Source organism: Choloepus didactylus, chromosome 1, assembly GCF_015220235.1.
Source record: "Choloepus didactylus isolate mChoDid1 chromosome 1, mChoDid1.pri, whole genome shotgun sequence".
NCBI lineage: Eukaryota > Metazoa > Chordata > Mammalia > Pilosa > Megalonychidae > Choloepus > Choloepus didactylus.
In genome coordinates, this window is record NC_051307.1 from 72,390,794 (window position 1) to 72,412,914 (window position 22,121).

A 22,121-nucleotide genomic window follows, 5' to 3' on the forward strand; every position below is an offset into this window, starting at 1 on the left:
AAAAAATAGAATCAATAAAACCAAAAGTTGGTTCTTTGAGAGGATCAATGAAAATGAAAAAATCTTTGCTAGATTGACAAAGAAAAAAAGAGAGAAGATGCAAATAAATAAAATCAGAAATGGGGGGGGGCATTAATACTTACCCCAAAGTAATAAAAGAGCAAATAAGAGGATGCTATGAACAAGTATATGCCAACAAATTAGACTAATTAGATGGAGAGGACAAATTCCTAGAAACAAGCAAACAACCTGCACTGACTCTAAAAGAAACAGAAGAACTCAACAGACAAGTAAAGAGATTGAATCGGTCATCAAAAACCTCTCAACAATGAAAAGCCTAGAATCAGATGGCTTCATTGTGAACTCTGCCAGTCATTCCAAGAATTCATACCAACCCTGCTCAAACTCTTCCAAAAAAATTGAAAAGAAGGGAACAGTACCTAACTCATTCTATGAAGCCATCACCCTAATACCAAAGTCAGATAAAGATACCACAAGAAAAGAAAATTACAGACCAATTTCTCTAATGAATACGGACGCAAAAATCCCCAACAAAATACCTGCAAATTGAATCCAACAGTACATTAAAATAATTATACACCATGATCCAGTGGGTTTTAATCCAGGTATGCAAGGGTGGTTCAACACAAGAAAATCAATTAATGTAATACACCACATTAACAAATCAAAGGGGAAAAAACACACGATCATCTTTATTGATTTGGAAAAGGTATTTGACAAAATCCAGCATCCTTTCTTGATAAAAACACTAGAACACTAGGAATAGAAGGTAATTTCTTCCACATGATAAAAGGCCTATATGAAAAACACACAACTAACATTCTATTTAATGATGAAAGAATTAAAGCTTTCCCTCTGAGATTTGTAACAAATCTTCTGTCACTACTGTTATTCAGCATTGTGCTAGAAGTTCTAACTTGGGCAGTTAGGCAAGAAAAAGAAATAAAAGGCATCAAAATTGGAAAGGAAGAAGTAAAATTTTCACTATTTGCAGATGACATGTTCCTATATACAGAAAGTCCCAAAAAATCTACAACAAAGCTCTTAGAGCTAATAAATGAATTCAGCAAAAGCGGCAGGATCCAAGATCAACATGCAAAAATCAGTACTGTTTCTATATAGAGTAATGAGCACTCTGAGGAGGAAATCAAGAAAAAAAAAATTCCATTTATAATAGCAACTAAAAGAATCAAATATATAGGAATAAATTTAACCAAGGATGTAAAGGACCTGCACAAAGAAAACTAAAAAGATCGCCAAAAGAAATCAAAGAAGACCTAAATAAATGGAGGGACATTCCATGTTCATGGATTGCAAGACAAAATATTAAGATGTCAATTCCACCAAAATTGATAAACAGATTCAAAGCAATCCCAATCAAAATTCCAACAGCCTAGTTTGCAGAAATGGAAAATCCAATTATCATATTTGGAATGGTAAGGGACCTTTAATAGGCAAAAACTTCTTGAAAAGAAGAACAGAGTAGGAGGACTCACACTTCCTGACTTTAAAGCTTATTAGAAAGCTATAATAGTCAAAACAGCATGGGTCTTGCATAAAGAGAGCTATATTAACCAACAGAATTGAATTGAGAGTTAAGAAATAGATCTTCACATCTACAGTCAATTGTGTTTTTTGTCATAGAGTTATTACTATGATTTACTCATGTTCTTTTTTTTAAAGCACTTTCATTCATGCACCCTACAATCTATCCCGAGTATGCAATCAATGGCTCTCAGTATAACCACAGAGTTGTGTATTCATTGCCACAATCAATTTGAGAACATTTCCATTGTCCCAAAAAGAAAATCCCATACCCTTTCTACCCACTTATCATTGACAATTAGCATTGGCATGGCACCTTTGTTACAGTTGGTGAATGAATATGTTACTGTTAACTATCGTCCATAGTTTGCTTTGGTTGTATTTTTTCGACTGATTTTTAACAAGGCTGCCAAGTCTACTCAACTGGGCAGAACAGTCTCTTCAACAAATGGTGCTGGGAGAACGGTATATCCATATCCAAAAGAAAGAAAGAGAACCCCTACCTCACATATTATACAAAAATAAAGTCAAGATAGATCAAAGACATAAATATAAGGTCCAGGACCATAAAACTCCTAGAAGAAAATGTAGGGAAGCATCTTCAAGATCTTATGATAGGCAATGGTTTCTAAGACTTTACACCCAAAGCACAAGCAATGGAAGAGAAAATAGATAAATAAGACCTCCTTCTCCTAAAAAAAAAAAAAACAAAAACACTTCTGTGCTTCAAAGGACTTTGTCAAGAATGTGACAAAGCAGCCTACTCAATGGGAGAAAATATTTGGAAAGCACATATCCAATAAAGGTTCAATATATATATATATATATTCTTTATATATATATATAAAGAAAGCCTACAACTCAACAATAAAAGGACAAACAACTCAAATGGGAAAAAGACTTTCCATTTTTCCAAATAGGAAATACAAAGGGCTAAAAAATCACATGAAAAGATGCTCAACATCACCAGCTATTAGTGAAACGCAAATCAAAACCACAATGAGGTATGATTTCACATCTACTAGAATGGCCACTATTAAAAAAAAAAAAACAAAAAGCAGAAAACTACAAGTGTTGGAGGAAATGTAGGGAAATAGGAACACTCATTCACTGCTGGTGGGAGTATAGAATGGTGCAGCCATTGGGAAAGACAATTTGGCAGCTCCTCAGGAAGCTAAGTACAGAATTGCCAAATGATTTGGCAATCTGCTACTAGGTATATACAGCCAGCAAAACTGAAAGCAAGGACCAAAAGTTAGAGGCAACCTAAGTGTCCATCAACTAAAGAATGGATAAACAAAATGTGATATATACATACAATGGAATAATATTCAGCAGTAAGAAGGAATGAAGTCCTGAAGCATGGAACAACATGGATGAACCTTGAGAACATCATGTTGAGTGAAATAAGCCAGACACAAGAGGACAAATTTTGTGTGATCTCACTAATATGAACTAATTATAATAAGCAAACTCATGGAGTTAGAATTTACAATATAGGTTACCAGGTGTGCTGGTTTGGATCTGTTACGTGCCCCAGAAAAGACTATTTTCTTTTAATCCAATCTTTTGGGAGCAGACCTATTGTGAGTGGGATCTTTTGGTTAAGTTGTTTCCATGGAGATGTGACCCCACCCATTCAAGACAGGTCCTAATCCCCTTGCTGGGGTCCTCTATGAGAGGATAAAAGGCAGAAACATTTTGGAGAGTGCTCAGAGAACCTAAGAGAAGAATTCTAGAGCTTGTCCCAGGGGAAGCAAGAAGGATCCACAAGAAAAGCTAAGGCAGAAGTGCAGAGACATTTTGGAGAAAGCCATGGAAGCCAGAAGCCAAACTCAGGAGAGGACCAGCAGACTTTGGCCATGTGCTTTCCCTATGTGACAGAGGAACCTCAGATGCCACTGGCCTTTCTTCAGAGAAGGTATTGTCCTCTTGATGCCTTAATTGGGACATTTTTCATAGCTTTACCACTTTAAATTTGTGAACTAATAACCCCCCATTGTAAAAGTCAATCCATTTCTGGTATATTGCATTTTGGCAGCTTTAGCAAACTGAAAGGCCAGGAGATAGGATGGAGGTCAAGAACGGGGAGCTGATGCTTAATTTGTGCAGAATTTTTAATTAGGTTGATTGTAAATGTTTGGAAGTGGATAGAGGTGATGGTAGCACATTACTGTGAGGGTAATTAACAGCAATGAATAATGTGTGTGAATGTGGTTGAAAGGGGGAGTTTAGGGTTGCATATGTCACTAGAAGGAAAGCTAGAGGATAAAACATGGGACTATAACACAGTGGACCCTGTTGTGGATGATGACTGTGGTTAATAGTTCAAATATAAGAATGTTCTTTCATGAACTAAAACAAATGTACATCACTATTACAAAGTGTTAAAAATAGTGTGGTTTTTTAGGAAAAAATACACCTAATGTAAACTATGAAATGTAGTTAACAGTAATATTGTAATATTCTGTTAATTTTAACAAAGGTACCCAGCAATTCTACGTGTCAATAATAGGGGGTATAGGAGTATGGGTTTCTCTTTTTGGAGCAATGAAAATGATGTAAAATTGATTGTACTGATGAAAGCACAACTCTGTGATTATATTGAGAGCCATTGATTGTATATTTTGGATAAATTGTATGGTGTGTGAATATAAAACTGCTTAAAAATTTCCCTCTCAGCTCTGCCTTTGCTGCATACTGTAAGTGTTGAAATGTTGTAGTTTCATTTTCATTCTACTCAAGATATTTCCTATTTTCACTCTGATGTCCTCTTTATCCCATTGGTTGTTTAAGTTCTCTGTTATTATTTCTTTCAATATTCATTCTGCCCCCTTTTCTCTTTCTTCTCCTTCTGGGACTCCCATAATGTGTATACTGGTGTGCTTGGTGTCTCATAGCTATCTTAGGCTATTTTCGCTTTTTTATATTTCTTTTTTCTTTCTGTTCCTCAACTTGTCTCATTTCAAGTATCTTGACTTCAAGTTCACTGATTCTTCAGTCAGCTCCAATCTGCTCTTCAAACTCTCCTGCGTATTTTTCATTTCATTTCAGTTATTGTGGTCTTAAACTCCAATAGTTCCTTTTGAAAATTTCTATCACTTTATTTACACTCACACATTGCTCATTCATTGTTTTCTTGGTATCTTCTAGTTCTTTCTCTGCACTTTCCTTCATCTCCTTAAGCATTTGTCAGATTTTTAAAGGCTTTGTTTTTGGTATGTTCACGTGCTCATCTTTTTCACTGGTGTTTTTATCCTCTTCCATTAGATGGGTAATTATTTCCTGTTTCCATGTTTACCTTGTACTTTTGTTGCACACTGTACATCTTAATATTTTAAAATGTTAGCTCTGGGATTTATTCCCTTGGATGCCTGTTTTTTGACCTTGTAATCAGTTTGTGCTATGACAGAGATTTTCTTGAGCTTTAGCCCTTCTATCAGGAAGGTCTGCCCAAGGCGAATGCAGTTTTCAGGGGTTTCCCTGTCTTTCTGGGCCTCTCTGTGGTCTTAGGCTTTTGCCTGTTAGCTATTTTGAAGTTACTCTGCTTACAGGAGTTTGGTTACTCCTTTTGTTCCCCAAGAACAGACTTCCCTCTCCAGGTTGTTTGAAGCTGACAGGCCCTTAATCCAGACTGTCTGTCTCTATGTTTTTTTCACTCCTTTCATTGACTCACACTGCTTTTGCCTGGAGGGCAAATTCTGGGATGTGGGTCACCTTGGAGAGGACTTCCCAAGTCAGTCTTTCCCAGCCAAAACAGGACCAGGGATCCACGAAGGAGGTGCAGACTGGCTCTGGGGAAGGGATCAGGAAGGGTACCAAAAGCTTCTCCTATGGCTCCTCACAGCTGAGCTTTCCTGGCCGGCCTGGCAAATGCAGCCCTTCAGCTAACTGTCCCCCTCAGCCTGAGGAAATGCTGCATCTTTAAGTCTCCACTGCCACTGCCCCTATCAGAGGCAGCTTTAAACAATAGCTACTGCCACCTTTGTCTGGGCAGGTTGAAACAACGGCTGCCGCTGCTGTCCAGGGTGGCTTGAAATAATGGCTGCCCCCACAGCTGGGCTCTCAACCATACGAATTTGCTAATCAAAAGTTGTGATCAGTGATCAGCTGTGCCCACCCCTGGTCTTGGGGTGTCCTTTTATGCCACCAGCGAGCTAGCGAGGGTCTGAGCCTCACGGCAGCCTGCTGTGAGAGTGAGGGATGGGTGCTGGCAGCTTCTGCACAGAGATAATTTACTGGTCTTTACCATAATGTCTCAGTCTCTTCCTCCCACTCTTTCCTGGCTGCTGTACAGTGTTCTCTGGCCTCTGGAGTTTCAAAAGAATGCATAAGCTGAGTTTTATATAGTTCTGGCTTTAAGACCCATATTTACTTCCTTTTATGCTCACTGACATTTTTTATTTTAATTATGACTAAATACATATATTTTTAATTATGATAAGCATTTAAGCATGACAATTATTTAATTATGACACACACACACATATATAGATATATATAGTTCCAGAAGTACCTAATTATGAATAAGGATAAATTTCTATAAACCGTAAGAAGTTCTGGATTTTTCTAGGAAAGTTCACTCTGGAGAAAGAATTTCATTATTCCTGTACACTACTGTCCAGTCAGTTGTTGTGTGTTGGAAAAAAAAAAGTCAAAAAGCAATATTGGTGTATTGCCCATCAAAAGTTCAAAAACACATACTTTCTCAATTAAATGAAACTTTAATTACAAATCTAGAGCTGTAAGGTTAAGTAAGAAAAAAAGTTGAAGAGTAGCACCCCAAAAATTTCCTCTGGTAACATTCTAATACAAGGCCTTACAGGCCAGAATATGTCCCCGAAGTCCGTTATTAATGCATGGGGGAATAGAGTGATTAACATGTAATAAGAGATCACAGGGGAGGAAAATGCTACCTAAGAGGAAAGAGACAGATGAGGGCTTGAATTCTGTGGAAGTTCAGCTTCTAAAGGGTTCTGATTATTGATGTAAGACAATTGTGGCAGACAGAAGTGAGAGGAAGAAGCGATTAGAACAGGACTTCTCAATAGCAGCACAATGGACATTTGAGGCCAGATAATTCTTTGTTATGGGAGTTTTCTTGTGCATTGTAGGATGTTTAGCAGCATCTCTGGCCTGTACCCAATGAATGCCAGGAGCATACCCTCACACTTGAGTCATGACGCTCAAAAATGTCTCCAGATATTGCCAAATGTCCCCTGGGGGACATAGTTGTCCCTGGTTGAGAACCACTGGTTTAGAGGAAGTCAAAGAATTTATCAATTCAAAAAAGTGCAGAAGGATTTGAGTTTTTAATCATTCACTGATTTATTGATTCATACATTCATTCATTCATTTCACCAGATATAGTACTAGGCACCACGTTTCAAAGACAAGTAGTGCAGTTTCTGTTAGGAGCTAAAAGTCTACCAAGAGACAAAGATGTCACTGCCTTAGAATACCTCATGGATTTGTAGCTTGTATGGGATATGGGCTTAAAGTGTAATCAAAATTACCCAACAAAGGTTCCAACCTTGCTTAAAATACACAGTACACCTGGTTATGGTGGATATGGTAGAGAATTAGCATTCAGCTTATTCCTAGAGGACCTTTCTGAACTAAAATGAATCCCTTGCTGTCAGGATTCTGGGTGCACACTGTTTCACTCACTTAGGCACAGTCCTGGAGATTCTGTGTTTTCCCCAGTAGTGTTCCAGTGTCCAGTCTCAAGTTCTGTAGGGTACAGAGTTTGTTGCAGGGGGCAGAGTGGTGGCTTCCTGATCCCTGAACTGCAGCTATAGCAGTGTGCTCTTGAACTCAGCAGTTCACTAGCGGATTCTTAATTGCACCCCTCCGCTTGTGGGAGAAGCAGCAGCACCCCTGGCAGGCCTGCTCAGCAGGCTTATTTTGGAACTCATTCCAAAAGATTCGGCATTAAGCTCCTCCTCTAGCATTCTTATGAATGCATACGGGCCTGATTCCCTGAATTACAGTTTGTCCTGATTTAAAATAGCTAGCATGATTTTGTTCTATGCAAATTGAACAGTTCTGTACAACAAACTGCCATATCTCAGTAAATCTATCACACAGTGTGATCACACCCCCCAGAAGAGAAACAGATGATGGTTTCTTCAGCTAAGCACCAGATGAAGAATTTGGCTTCCATTTTAGGGCCATACTGCATGAAAAATATGTTTGTTTTTGTTTGTGTGTTGTTGAATTGATACAAGTAAAAATGTAAGATTGCAAGTAAATGCAGTGCCAGAGTTAAGCATGGGGTGCAATATGGAGTTGGTACATAGTCAGGAGAGATTTTCTAGAGAAGTGATATCTGAGCTGAGTCTTTAAGACTGAGCAGGAGTGAGTCAGGAAAATTGCATAGACGTGGGGAAAAGGAAAGTGCAGGCCAAGCAGACAATGTGCAATAGGTACAAAAAGTTGAGAAAACATGTTATATTCACAGAAGTGTACACTGTTCAGTGTGCGGCTGAATTATTCCATTAGAGGTAGTGAATGTAGAGAGATCAATTGAAAAGCCGAGACAAGATCATGAAGGAGCAAAGGGAACAATGTAACTTCCATATTTTCTTGGGTCTAAGAAGCCATAGATTATAAGAGACAGTATCAATTTTATAAGTGCTTTCGAGGGAAAAATAGAAACACTATCCTAAATGTACTCAACATCATTTAAAATCAACTAAAAATATCATTCATTTATTCATCCTACACTTTTTCAATTCCTAAATCATAATTTGCATCTAAACCTTCTTGACAAATATAGGGTCTTTCTGAATTACTTTCACTTTTGGTCATTTGGCACTTATATTTAGTTCTTCACTGGCAGCTGTGATCTTGATTTTTCTTTTTTCTTTTTTTTTTTTTTTAGAATTGACAGTTAATTTCAAGCCATATCAAATTATATTAGGATGTCCTCCTCTGCATTTCCTATTTCTTTAAACTCAGAGCTGTTTTTTTTTTTTTCTTTCTGATATTGAATTACATATTACTATAGGCCAAAAGCCTCCCTTAAAAGTTAGCTGGAAACTTGACAGGTCGATATTCCATGACTGAGTAATCATCCGGTATAAGAACAAACTAACCACTAACTTCTCCCTGCTTTGAAAAGCCTATGATCTTTCGCAAGAGATTCGGCAATTCTGACACCCTTTAACTACACTGCCTGGTGCATGACAAGCCATCTTCTATGTACATAATTTATTTTCATCTCAGTGCTGTATTATAAAGATATATTTTTGCATATTCTAATCAAAGAATCAAGGATCCAAATTTAAGTTTAAATCCAACCACTTGTTATCAATTCAGAAAGCTCAACTGGGAGTGACAACAGAATGAAAAGATGCCGCAACATGTGAGTTCATGTACACTCAAGAAATGACAACTATCACAACTCCACAACGCTCTCCTCTGCTAGAAACTGGCCACATTATTAAGAGTTTTCCTGTCCCCAGACATGGTAAAATATAAGAGAAAATAAACTTATATCTTAGAATTTAAACAAAAGGGGGCCTGGAAGAAAGTGCAGTGTGGGCTGCCTGCATACAACAGAAAAATGTCTCTTCCCTTCTCCTCTGGACTGGGAGGTAGGATATTTGGTGTGGCTGAGCAAGGAAGATGAATTTGAATGAGAAGGAGTTGAAAAAAGAGAGAAAGAAAGTAGAAGGAAGTCTTCTGCTTTTGGTAGAAGAAGTGATTTTATCAAAAAAACAGAAGGCAGATGACTCACTGTCATACCCAAGGAACACTCAGATATGCAAAGAATACGTGGTTCCTTTAATCTGTAAAACATTTCTGATTTTCTTTTCAAACCACCATCCTGCTAAGTAGTGGCAGCAACATAAACTTGTTTTATGTTTTGATTTTTTTTTTATATTTTTTAAATTTTTTTTATATTTTTTATATTTTTTTATATTTTTTTATATTTTTTTATATTTTTTATATTTTTTTATATTTTTTATATTTTTTTTATATTTTGATTTTTTTTTTCTGGTTTAAACTGTCTCCATTCATTGTTAATATTCAGTCTACTAGAATTTCAATTCCCTCTTCCACTGGTTTAAAATATCTCCTTTGGATGACAGTTTTATGTCTTTCAGATTTTTGTTCCTCCCCCTTTCTTCCCTAAAATGGTGTCTAGAATACAGGGAGCTTTCTGACTAACGTAATTTTAAGCAGCCAGGGCAGAAAACTCCTCTGATCCTTTCTGTACCCTTTGCCTCTCCCAAAGCAAGGTCCCTTATCTACCTCTTTACTATGTGCCCTTCTGGCATATGTGGCTGCTTTAGGGACACTGATGTAACTCAAGGGCTGATCTCTCCAGACGGTCAGCCTTCTCTGGATGATTTTGCCCCACCTCTGCCCTGTCTAATGTAACAGACTGCACACGTGCACGTGCACACACACACACATAAACACAGATGTCTGGGTCTGACTCATAGGGCCCCAGCTCAGGCTCTCCACCTTATAGGCTTTTGGCTCAGACAACTTCACACCCTCCTCCACAGCAACACCCCTCATACACATGGAAATGTCTCCAGCCAGCCTCACGGAATTCTGGGTCCCACTTTAAGCATATGAGAAAAATCCTTAAACTTAGGACTGAAATTTCTTCAGCCCAACCTCACTGAACTTCTGATGTAGTCTGATGCAGTCACTCCCAGCTTAGTGTGGGTAGCCAGTTAGGCATCTCCTTCCTGAGTTCCATGTGTGAAGAGAGGCAGAATCTCCAAGGTATTTGGTAATTTCTCAACTTCTCTAACACATGACACCTCTATTGTACAGGCCAAATCCTTGAGAGGGATGACCAGAATTTGCCCCCTGCCAGTCTTATCCTCTGCCATTCTATCATTTCTCCCTTCCTCCTCACAATCATTTGGACCCAGTAGAAGCATTTTACTTCTTCCTCTGAATCATATCTTTGAATTAGTTGGGATAATACTAGCTGCTGTAACAAACATACCCTGTAAAATCTATGGCTTAACATTAAAAAAAAGTTTATAGCTTGTTCCCATTGTCACAGTTCAACACATATGTTCCAGGTCACATATGCCTTTCTACAGAGACAAGGTTCTTTCCAGCATGTACTTTTGACCTTCTCTTGGTCCTTGAAAGATCTACATATGAGGTTGTTATGGATCAGGTTTGGCAATGACACAATCATCGTCACACTTAATGACACAATCAATGACACACTCATGTCCCATTGGGTGGAACTCAGTAAGAGGCTCTGCCTAATGCCAAGGAGGCTGAGAACTATAGTCTAACTATGTGTCTGGGAAAGAAAGCAAACCCTAGGGGAGAAAGCTTCATGGTATAGGTCATAGGCAAAAGATGAATCTTCTTTACACTATGGAAGAAACATTAAGTTCTGAGTTCTCCAGGCTCAGTTTTTTACATTCTAAAGGAATTTTTACCATCCTTTTCTACAAAGTCAGACCTTCTAGCAAAATTATCTTGCTTAAAGTCCTATTTTAAATTTTAGAAGCTAATAGTAACCCTTTCTCTTTGCAGTTCTAATGTAATAAATGTAATAAATGTAATCCCTGACAAAAAGAGCCCCTTGAAGTAAATGGATATTTCCAAGTACACTGAATTGCAAAAGATTAAAGCATAGTAATAGTTTTTAAATATCCCCTTTCATATAAAATTATTGTATCACTGAATGTTGCTTCTGGGACTTTCAAAGATGCCCAAGGAAGCTGCAGAATTGTGCTTATTCATGAAGGAGGCCAGCAATCTCTTTCATATACTATATAATAGATTGGGTTCAAACAGAGGCTGAAGTCCTCAGCTTTGAGGCCAGATCAGTGCTAATCAAATCTATCCTGCTTGTCTACCAGCCCTTGGCATCAGATAATCCTAATCTTTGATCTGGGAGTGGGCTTTGTAGGACTTAATAAGATTTCATATTTTATTCCAAAGACTATGTGGAGAATACCACAAATAGATCTGCATTTTTAAGAATTTAGGAGAATGGAGACAAGGAGTCTTGTACAGAGTTTATGGCAATGATCCATGTGAGAAAATATGAGAGTCTGAATTCTATTAAATCAAAAGGATTTGAATTAGAAAATCTATTGGTTTTGTGAAGAAAGGGAGAGGGGGAGCAAAGAGAAAAGATCTCAAGGATGATTCCTATATTTCAAACTTGAAAGGCTGGGAAAATCTTTAAGACACAAGTGGAGTAAGTTTGGAGTGTGGGAAAATAATGAGTTAAATTGCAGATATTCTGAGTTTTGAGAGATATCCATTTGGGTAATTTGGTAAGTGAATCTAGACCTTACAAAGGTATCTAGGCTAGTGGAATGGACTTGAGAATCTTTGCAATATTAATGGTAGTGGATGAGCTCACTTCTCAAAAATTGTGCAAAATGGAAAAAGAGGAATGATAATAGGGGATTTAAGGAACACCAACATTTAAAGGATATGCAGAGAAAAGAAGCAAACAAAGCTGAGAAGAAACATCCAGAGTCACAAAAAAAACAAAGAAAAATTAAAAAGAGTCAATGCCATAGAATTATCAGGTAAGACATCTCCCTTGATAAATAAAAAGCAAACGGGGGCACAGGCTTAATATTGTCCCCATTTAAGGATTGTTGGGGACCTTGAGACAGTTTCACTCAGGTGTTCCTTTCTCTCAACCCCATGGAAGTCTTCAGAACCCCCTCTTCTTCTTTGGATTCTGAATACTGGGAGATGGGGGGAAGGGGCTTATTCACATAATGTAGTTGCACAGAGGTTGGGTTTGAGAAAAGATTAGTGCAAGGACAGGTGGTAACGCTCCTGCTGGACAATCACCAGACCAAGTCCTGGCCTGGACCAAGGGAAGTCCTCACTAGGCTCCAGTGGGAAAGGCAACTGGCAGAGTATGTGCAGAATGAAGACACAGACTTCACTTTCAGGAAACCTTCGGATGCTTGGCAATGCTTCTTATGGTGGTCCTTCTCTGAGGCAGCCCTTATTCCTGGTTCCACGGCCTTCTCAGGTCCAGCCATCTTCTTGTCATCCCCATAAACTCTCTGCTCACTTCCTTTTACTCTCTTTTCACCTTCAAAAATTTTCACCTTCAAAAAAACACCATTAGGGTGTTCCTAATGGGGAGTTGTGGGAGGGCAGCCTTGCTTTCACCTGTGACGTTTCCCCAAGGAATCATAGGGTTATTTTAGACCAAAAACTGGAAGACATGTTGATTTCTCCTTCCCACCTTGTCACATCCTTCCCCTGAGGCAATGAGCTCAAAAAGCCTAGCTGCTTGAATTGAGGGGTGCGAAGGGGGAGGTGTCAAAGGAGAAGGAAGGGAAAGAAAATGATCAGTGGGAAAATATCATTTACCTTCTAAAATATTAGCCTGACATCAAAAGAAAAAAAAATAGCTGAATACAGTTTAAAAGATGATTCTGGAAATAGCACTCTAAGAACAACTACTTGTATAAAAAGATAAAATACCAAAGGCCAATAGATAAAGGTATAAAATAGGTCCTTCTTTTTCCTCTGAAGGAGAAGCCAATAGAAACAGATGGGGATAATAATTATTAAATCCTTACTGAGGTAGACTTTCCAGGGTCTAAAACCTGAATTAGTTACTTTGGATTTGGACACTGACTCTTTCTAAGCTTCGTGGTATCATTTAGAATGCAGATTTCTATGACAATCGAGGGTCAGGTCAAAGATGTAAATATTTTATTAGGCAGTGTTGACTAGTTTTGCATAATTATTTCCAACAAATTTACCTGTTGTTTAGTCTGTTGCACCTTTTGCCTGTCTTCAGATTCAAGTAGAACCCTAAACCAGGCTTTAGGCCCACTATTACACAATGAAAGTGGCACCAGTTTCTCTAGCTCTGACCCTCATGACATGTCAAAGTGCTTGACTCCTTCTTATAGGAAGAGATTGGGATACCAAAGTCATCATTATATATCACTATCTACATATCTTTAGAACTTTACCTTCCTACTTTAATTATAGGTTTTGGCTCAATTTTCCTTTTTCCATAGGATTCCTTTATATTTCAAAAAAAAAAATCAGAAATAATAATCTATATCCAAAAATTTAGAAAAATAGGGGAAATACTCAAAAATACAGAAATGGGGGACAAATATAATCTTTCTAATTATCTTAATTAGAAACAACTACTTTCTAATTTGTGTTAATTGGTGCAATGGTTAAAAAGAACATTAACTTTGGAGCCAGGTTACCTGGGCTAAAACACCAAGGTCAATAGTTAAGTGACTTTGGGCATGTTACATAGATTCTCTTTGTCTCAGTGTCCTTATCTGAAAAAATTAGGAAATATTAATCTATTTCTCATACTGGAACACTAAAGCCCTTAGAACACTGCCTGCCACATATTAACAACTCAGTAAATGTTAGCTATTGACGACTGTCTTATACTCTTCAATTACAGACCCATTTCCAGCTCATGCTACCTTAACTTTCTATAATTTTCTTTAATGCCCACCACTATGACAAAGATAATAATTAATCATTGATAATGACATTGCAAATGATGATATTAAAGTCACAATAGGTGTAAAAGAAAAACTCAGGTTTTTGGTACATAGTTACCTAGATGCCTTGAAGAGATATTACTGGAGAATCTGACCCTTACTCTAACAAGTTACCAGAGAGAAAAACTCAATGTTCATAAGGGAAAACATCAGCTCCCAATAACCAATTTGACTCACATTGTAATCAGTTCAAACAACCTTATATAATATAGTTTCCCCCCAAAAAGTTCATGTGGCTGCAGGAAGATAGAATTCTCATAATTAAAAAATACATTATTTTAGTGTATTTTCACACCAAGATAGATAATTTAATCAATTAATCCAACTAATTCAGTAACAAAGTCCTACATTAAAAAAAAAAAAAAAAAAAGGAATTAGTTTTAGTCTGGCATCATCAAAAATCTTTTTTTTTTTTTTTTCCAGTTTTTGTGACAGTTAGCCAGGAATGAAAATGGACTAGAAAATTGAGTTCAATGTTAGAGGTTATGGTCAGGGTGCTACTTTAATGGAATTTTTTTATTATAAATGAAAAAGGATATAGGATTTTTAACACAGAGGAATAGCCACTTTGATACTTGGGACCAAAAGGCTAAAGAGAAATATCCTTAATATTAGCCTAACACAGTGACTTCACTATGCCTTAGTCAGTGTAATCTTAGCCATTAACCAAGATATAGATTTTTGTACATGAGGGTATTTTTCTCTCCTTGAAAGGAATGCGTTTAGAAATATTTCAAATAATTTATTATAAAAGCTTTCTGGCAAAGCTGTGGGGTAGTGGTGGAGGTAGAGAAAACGCTATTTTTAAGACTCTAAATTGACTTTTTGATACTGAGTATTAAATAACCTGATTTGAACTTTGAATTTCCAGAAGAATTTCCTATAGAAAAGAGGTCTCATTTCTTTCTTGAGGAGTTCTATATTTAAATGAAAGATCAAGGTAGTTGTTGGGTGAGGTCAAGGAACTGCGACAAACTGTGATATGTCTGTGCATGTCACAGTATGTACACGCTGTGGTGAGCAGCCCAGACCTACCCTTCGAGAGCAGGGCACACATCCCACCAGCTGCCAGGAATGTGCTCACAGCTCTGTCCCTCCCTGGGAATTGCCCTCCAGGAAAGGGAGCTGACTCGGTCACGTTTACACCCCTTCCTTGGGGCAGCCCACATCCAATGACTAATCAATGTGGAGGTACAAAGGCTGCACCACTTTATTCAATTCAGAAGAGCTCTCCCAGCTCCAGAGATCCCTGTGATATCAGCTGAGGCCTCTGTTGCATCTTCATCGTTTCCTTCATTCCCTCATGGAGGTTGTTCTGGAGAACACGTTCCAGTAACTTCCTGCACACAAATCTCCACCTCTAAGTGTGTTTCCCAAGGAACCCAAACTAAGACATAAACATATATTATTTAGTTTATTACTTTCAGCAAAAAATTATTTTACTGATTTATAAATGTTGGAGGGAGATGAAGGTCAGTGGGTAAATTCCTGAATTTAGTTAAACTACCTGTTGAAAAAGAACCAGTAAAGAAATAAGATTGTGGTTTATTATTTTGTTACCTGTCAAGACAATTATCTAAATCATTAAAAATATTTAATTTTTCAATCCAATTACTTCCAGCCATTATCCCTCCAACTCCACTACTACTACCACTGTCTTTCAAGTATGGTAGTTCTGGGGTTGGGTGATCATTTGAAAGCAGAAGACCAGGCAAAAACATTGCAAGGAAGTACAGTTAAGCTGACAAAACATTGTATCTTTTCAATATAGTCATAAATGATATGTGGTACTTAAGAAAAGCAGTGAGTGACAGGAAGTCCAGTAAGATGCAATCAGGCCGTTTCAACCACTGAATCTCAGTTGAGAGCAGACACAATTTAGAGATCAAAGCAGACAGGCAATCTTGACATCAAAGAAATCTAGAAGCAATGCAGTTTTTGAAAATTATTGCAATAGGATAGGAGCCAGATCTGGGATAGTCAGGCAAGTGTCAAGTATTAAGGGGAAAACGGCTATTTGAAGAAAAGGGAGAAAACCACCATTGCAGAACTTTGACAATCCGTCTGAGAAGAAAGAAACTAGGTACAGGGGAAATGATCATGTATACACTCTACTCTTGTACATATAAAATAACTTTGCCCACAAGCATACAGAGTAGATATATTACCTCTTGCGGAAACCTCTGAAAGTGTTCCCTAGAGGTGTAGTGTATATTCTCTATATATACTCTCCAGCCTGAAGATAATTAAACTCATTCTTTTTTTTGCCCAGTGATTCTGACACAACCAAAATTCTACAGAACAGTCTACGTCGGTCTAAATATATCTAAAGAGAGTTACTTGGAAGATGATGATACTACCTTAAACGTATTTTATACTCGATAAAACTTGATCACATACATATCTCTCTTGAAGAATGTCATGTACTATTATCACTATTTTATAAATAGATGCATAATTAAAGATGTAATAGATAAATAAAACAGCCATCTTGCCAGGAGGTTTCAGAGCCAGAGCAGAAACTGAGATCTCCAAACTCTTAGATTAGCACTCATCACACCATTCCATAGAACTTCTCTAAACCTACATCAGCTAGAGAGTCAGATACACTGGAATATTTAACACATGTTAATTAAAGAAATAGTCTGTGAATAATATCCTTTTCATGTGGCATGATATTTTCTGCCATCTAGTGGTTTGCTAGACCTGACCATGAGAGGCTACCTTTTCCAGCTCAGGTTCTGATTTGTGAAACAGAATTTGGAGTAGACATTTTCTAAGATTCCTCCCCAGACTAATATCTAACAGGTTTCTTCTCCATTAAATGATATTCTGTACAAGCCTTCACCATATGGTAGCCTGTAGAGGTGTGTGTGTGTGTGTGTGTGTGTGTGTGTGTGTGTGTGTGTTGGGACAAATGAGTTTCCATATTGGTTACATCCAAAGAGTTTCTCTTCAGATAGAGTTTTCATATTTTGGGCAAGGTGTGAGCTTTGGGAGCTTATTATATTTATATTGAGTTAATTCAATAGGAATTCTCTGATACTTATTAAGGGACATTCTGTGATTCAAAGCTTGCCTACATGTCTTAAATTCATAGATTTTTTTTCCTCCTTATGAATCTTCTCATGCATATTTATGGATGTACCTATTTAATTGATGTTTTTCTAGTTCTAGTCTATTGAAGTTTAACTTACATAACTATTAATAATCAGTCACCCACTGATGCAAACTGTAAGACAGAGATTAAGGAAACATTAAAATATGTCTAGATTTGCACTTACAAGTCCAATTTTGTCATAACTATGCTTAATAATTAACATTATATATACATATAAATACATGAAATATAACAATACTTGGTTCATGTGGCTTTACAGTTTACAGCTTTCTTTTTCATACACCCACAGAGCTTTTTGTGCAATATTTGTGTGACCTTTGAGTCATCCCCACTTATTTCTTTGCTTAGGCTATTGAGTGGTTCTGAGTGTCCTAAATTCTTTCCTCTGGTATGTTACAAATACAGCCCACAAACTTTAGAAATCTGCCTACTACAGAAAAGATCCAGCTAGATGTTTTACAAAATGCAAAAAAAAAAATGGGGACTAATAAATGTTCTCAGTTATGTAAAGTATCTAAAATTCCAAAGTAATTCAATGCTATCTGCAAACTAGACCATTTGTCTTCATTAAGAAGCTGATGTACACTGGGGATCATTTGATTGGATTTTTTTTTTTTACCTGTAATAGAGTATCCTGTTTTGCAATCATGAAACCTTTGCTTTGGAAGAGATTTCTGAATATGGCTGAAAATAGGAATTCGGACAAACTATGTTGCTGTTTTGTTTAATCTTTGTTGTGTGTTTCTTTTGATGAAAGTGTGCATCCTCACAAATCATTTAATACCGTTAAGGATGATCCCTTAACACAAGTGATGGGCTCAAATGTTTATGGGACTGAGCTCCTGTTAATGCAGGGATTAGGATGGACTTTCAGTCTACTCATTATGGGGTATGTGAGGTTGGACTGCTCAAACTGACTTTTCAATATCATTATATTTTCCCATGCTGTATTATTTGTTAGTCTTGACATACATACATTTGCTTTTTAAAAAAAAATTTCACTGCAATTTAACAATGACATAAACGGTAATTATACACCTAGCAATTTTTCTCCCAAACAAACAAAAAATGTAAACAGGAAAATAACTCTGTCTATACTTGAACAGCTTCTCAAATCATGTTGGAAGAGTATCATTACATTCAATGATCAAGAATTTAAAAATAGCAGTAATTATTTTCATTTTAAGAAAATGTACCCCTTCTTCCCCACCCTCATACCCCAAGTATTTAACATGAAAGAATGGGCTTCCTTACACATTAATTTTATGCTTATTTGAAGCCACAACAATAACTATCAATAATTTGGCATTTCTATTTACAGTTGCACCAAAAATTTTCCCAATTTCACAAGCTATTATCCAGTGTTGCCATGCAATAGAGACTGTAGATTCTAGGTGGCAAAGATTCTTTCTGAAACCAAGATTAAGTCAAAGAAATATAAGCGGGGTATTACACTAAATTTCTGGATCTAGTACACTAAAATGAGTGAAACTTAGGAAAAGTTACTTACTATTTTATAGAAGAAATAAAGACCTGCAAAGGCTGACTTTTGGTTGTATAATATTTTATACACTGTATGAGTCTACAGCATCTGCTAAAAAGCAGGCATGCACTTTATTTATCCCTGCCCTATATCCTAGATCCCTCCCTCCCCACCCCCAACATATATTATACCAAGTAAAACTACCTTATACCAAGTATTGTGGATATGAGCCCAGTATGAAGTGTGAGATAATAAAAGTCCCTTTCAACCTTCATCAAAGTTCCGCTGTAGAAGAAAATTGGCATCAAATTATTCTTCTCACAAGCAAAATATGCTTGTACCACAAGTCCTTCAGGAAATCCTAATGCCTTTAACTTTTCTATTGCTTCTTTTTCCTGAGGCATCACTTAAATAGTTCATATAACCACTTCCAGCTTCCGCAATTCCTGCCGCCTCCACCCCCTCCTCCTTGACCACCAGCTTCTTGAACTGGTTCATTTAACATCTGAATAAAATCCTCCTGGTGTTGGCTAATTTGCTGAAGTAACTGAGGATTCTCTCGACCTCTCTGCTATAGCAGTGCTGGAAGCAGGGAAGGATTCTGTTAAATGATTTGTCTCATCTGTTGGAACTGAGGCCAATTTCATAAAAATTCAAGTGGATGTCCTCCAGAACTTCTTGTAGTTGTGGTTGTGGTTGCTGCAGCTGCAGCCACTGCTGAAGACTGAGGAGCCCCAGTACTAGCTCCTTGAGGGGTCCACCACAGCCTGACTTCCTCTGTCTCCAGGAATTCCCATCAAAAGACACTCCACTGCTCTGTCAGGGTTGTTGACACTGGTGCTCAGTGCTGCAATTACTTGCTCTCATTCATAGCCCATTGACATGATCTCACTTATGGTATTCTCCTAAGACTGACCTGTCACAAGTGCACTTGTTGCATCTTCAAAATGGTTTGATTGAGAAGATCGCCTGATGTGCTGTCGGTTGATGTGGGGCGAGAACTACCGGTGTCTCTGCTGACTTTTTCTGCAGGTTTCTCCTGTTTAAGTTGCACTAGCAGGTGCAGGTTCAGAAGATGCTGTCGTTGACGCTGGAGTGACGGGTGTAGGTGTGGAAGTGGGAGCCAAAGCTGGGGCAGGCGCTGGGGCCTGAGCCACAGCTGCTGCTATGGAGGAAGGAACTGCAGCAGTGGTGGCAGGACTTGATTGCTGAGTTGTGGCTGGTGCTGGTGTTTGTCATTGCTTTTGGCTTAGTCACCATAATCACCACAAAGTTTTTCTCATCCATTTTATATTCTTTGACAGCAGTATCATCATTAAGGATTTTGCCTGCATAAATTAATTTTGGCCCTCTACTGGAAAGACATCTTTCCCCTTTTCAGATTCAATTTTCTCTTTCAGTGCTTTCACTGGGGGAGGGGAGGGTGTGCAAGGTCCCAATACAACTCCTACATTCCCTAGCCTTCTATCACAGAGGACGCATTAAATCTGAAGTTGAGTTTGAGCCCGGATTTGAAAGGCTCTAATGCAGAAATCTTCACCACCAAAGAGGCCGCAAAGTGCAATCAGCCTCGTCTCCTCCGGGCCGATGTCGATCTAAGGTCTGCTGCTGCCGGGTCTTCAGGGTGAGCTGCACGGAGCCGCCCCGCTGCTCGGCGGCTGGGCCTGCTCCGGGTGGGGGCCGCTGGGCGGGGCCTGTGGCCTGGCCGAGCCCGGGGTCGACGCGCTCCTCGCGCGCTCACTGGATGGTCGCCGCCATCATCGTGACTCGCCGAGACTCGCCCCTCCCATACATTTGCTTTCAGTTGTCAATTTTTTAAATTCTTCTTTGACCTGTTCTTTTCCAGCCACCAGCTACTATTATTTTATCTTGTTAATTTCACTGATGCTTACATATAACATTTTTATTTCTGAAATCTTACATAGTTTTTAAAAGCTTTCACTAGGAGTAATATATTAATCCATGTTTGAGACTTTTCCTTTACAGGTTTTATTTCTTTAATTGATTTACGTTCTTAGAGCTTGCTCACGGATTACTAGAGTTCTACTTTAATTTTGTTAATTGTTATTTCCTAATCTGATTTTTATTTTGCTTCTTTTTAGCTATCTTTGTTTCTTCTATGAGAATTTTCCCTACAGTATCTCTAATTAATATACGATGGCTAAAATTTAGAACAGAATAAAACTAAATCAAAGCAAGGTCAGGACCACATATACTCTGCTATGAAGAGTCAAATAACCACATAGCCTTCTTTAGTAGAATAATTACAGTATAAGGTAGTAGTCTGTCAACACAAAAGATTTAAAGAGTCCACTGATAAGGCAAAGTTATCATTTTCCTAAGACACATTTTATAAGGTCATAAAATATAAAAATAAATCTAGTAATGCTTTCCAGAAAAACTAAAATTAGTATATCATTTAATCACTCATTTAAATAGGCATTTGGACAAATCTAAAAGCACAAGAGATAAGGAGAGAGAAATAGATTTTTATACTGTCACAAAAGACAGAACTATTTTACTGTTTTAGTCACTACTGAAATGAATTTCTCTATTATATCATAAACTGGGGCAGAATAGCATTATGGTATATATATGAATGAAATGTCATTTTAAATTAATTCTCCCACCAAGAATGCCTTAGAAATTTGTGGGAAATCCTTGAAGAATCAAAACATTTTCTAAATAAAAATCAATTGACTAGAGATTTAGTCCCCCAACCAATATAGAAATGACAAAAAATTAGCTGCAGTTTTCATTTTTCTGTCTAAAATATTTCAAGAGACTTTGATTTGAGAAATCATGGTACTGCTTTTATTTAAAAATAGATAGTAGATATAATTGGGATATTTATTTAGAAGAAAATATCTTTTTCCATGTGCTATTAGGCAAATGAAGAGTTTACATGAATGTAAAAGGCAAATACTTCCAACTGTTCTGGAAATATGGTTCTGAAAATGTTTCACCATAATTTCTACTTTTTGTCTAGGTCAGAGTCTGCCACAAAGAACAAGATGTGATTTAAGTCAAATTAGGCCTTAGATTAAAATCTCTTGGCTATCTAAACACAGGAGGATCTTGAAGTAAAGGATGTAGCATAACATTCCCTTTCCTCATTTGCTCCCTCTCGACCCTCACTCCATTTAATCTGGTTAGTTGGTAATTACCCATGTGTATATACATATGCAATCTACCTCCTCCTATTCACTCTTTAGAAGATGATCTTCTTTCTGCCCTCCAAGGTCAAATCCTGATAATCATAATGGATGGACCTAAATTTTACTTCCTAGAGTGACTCTTGACACTTAGAGAAGCAGAACCATGAATTTGTAAGTTGCTGTGGCCTATGAATAGAATAATTGACTTAATTTATCACCAAACCAAGCTACTTTTGAGACTGTACAGGGACTCAGTATTAATAGTTATT

At 37.6% G+C, this 22,121-nt stretch overlaps 1 protein-coding gene and 1 pseudogene across 1 annotated transcript in view; both read right to left on the bottom strand.

Annotated features, from left to right (window-relative positions):
- The window catches only part of LOC119532828, a 168,320-nt pseudogene extending 148,019 nt beyond the window's left edge, over positions 1-20,301 (bottom strand).
- The window catches only part of LOC119515629 (basic proline-rich protein-like), a 575,210-nt gene that overhangs the window by 438,912 nt on the left and 114,177 nt on the right, over positions 1-22,121 (bottom strand). The window lies entirely within an intron of this gene.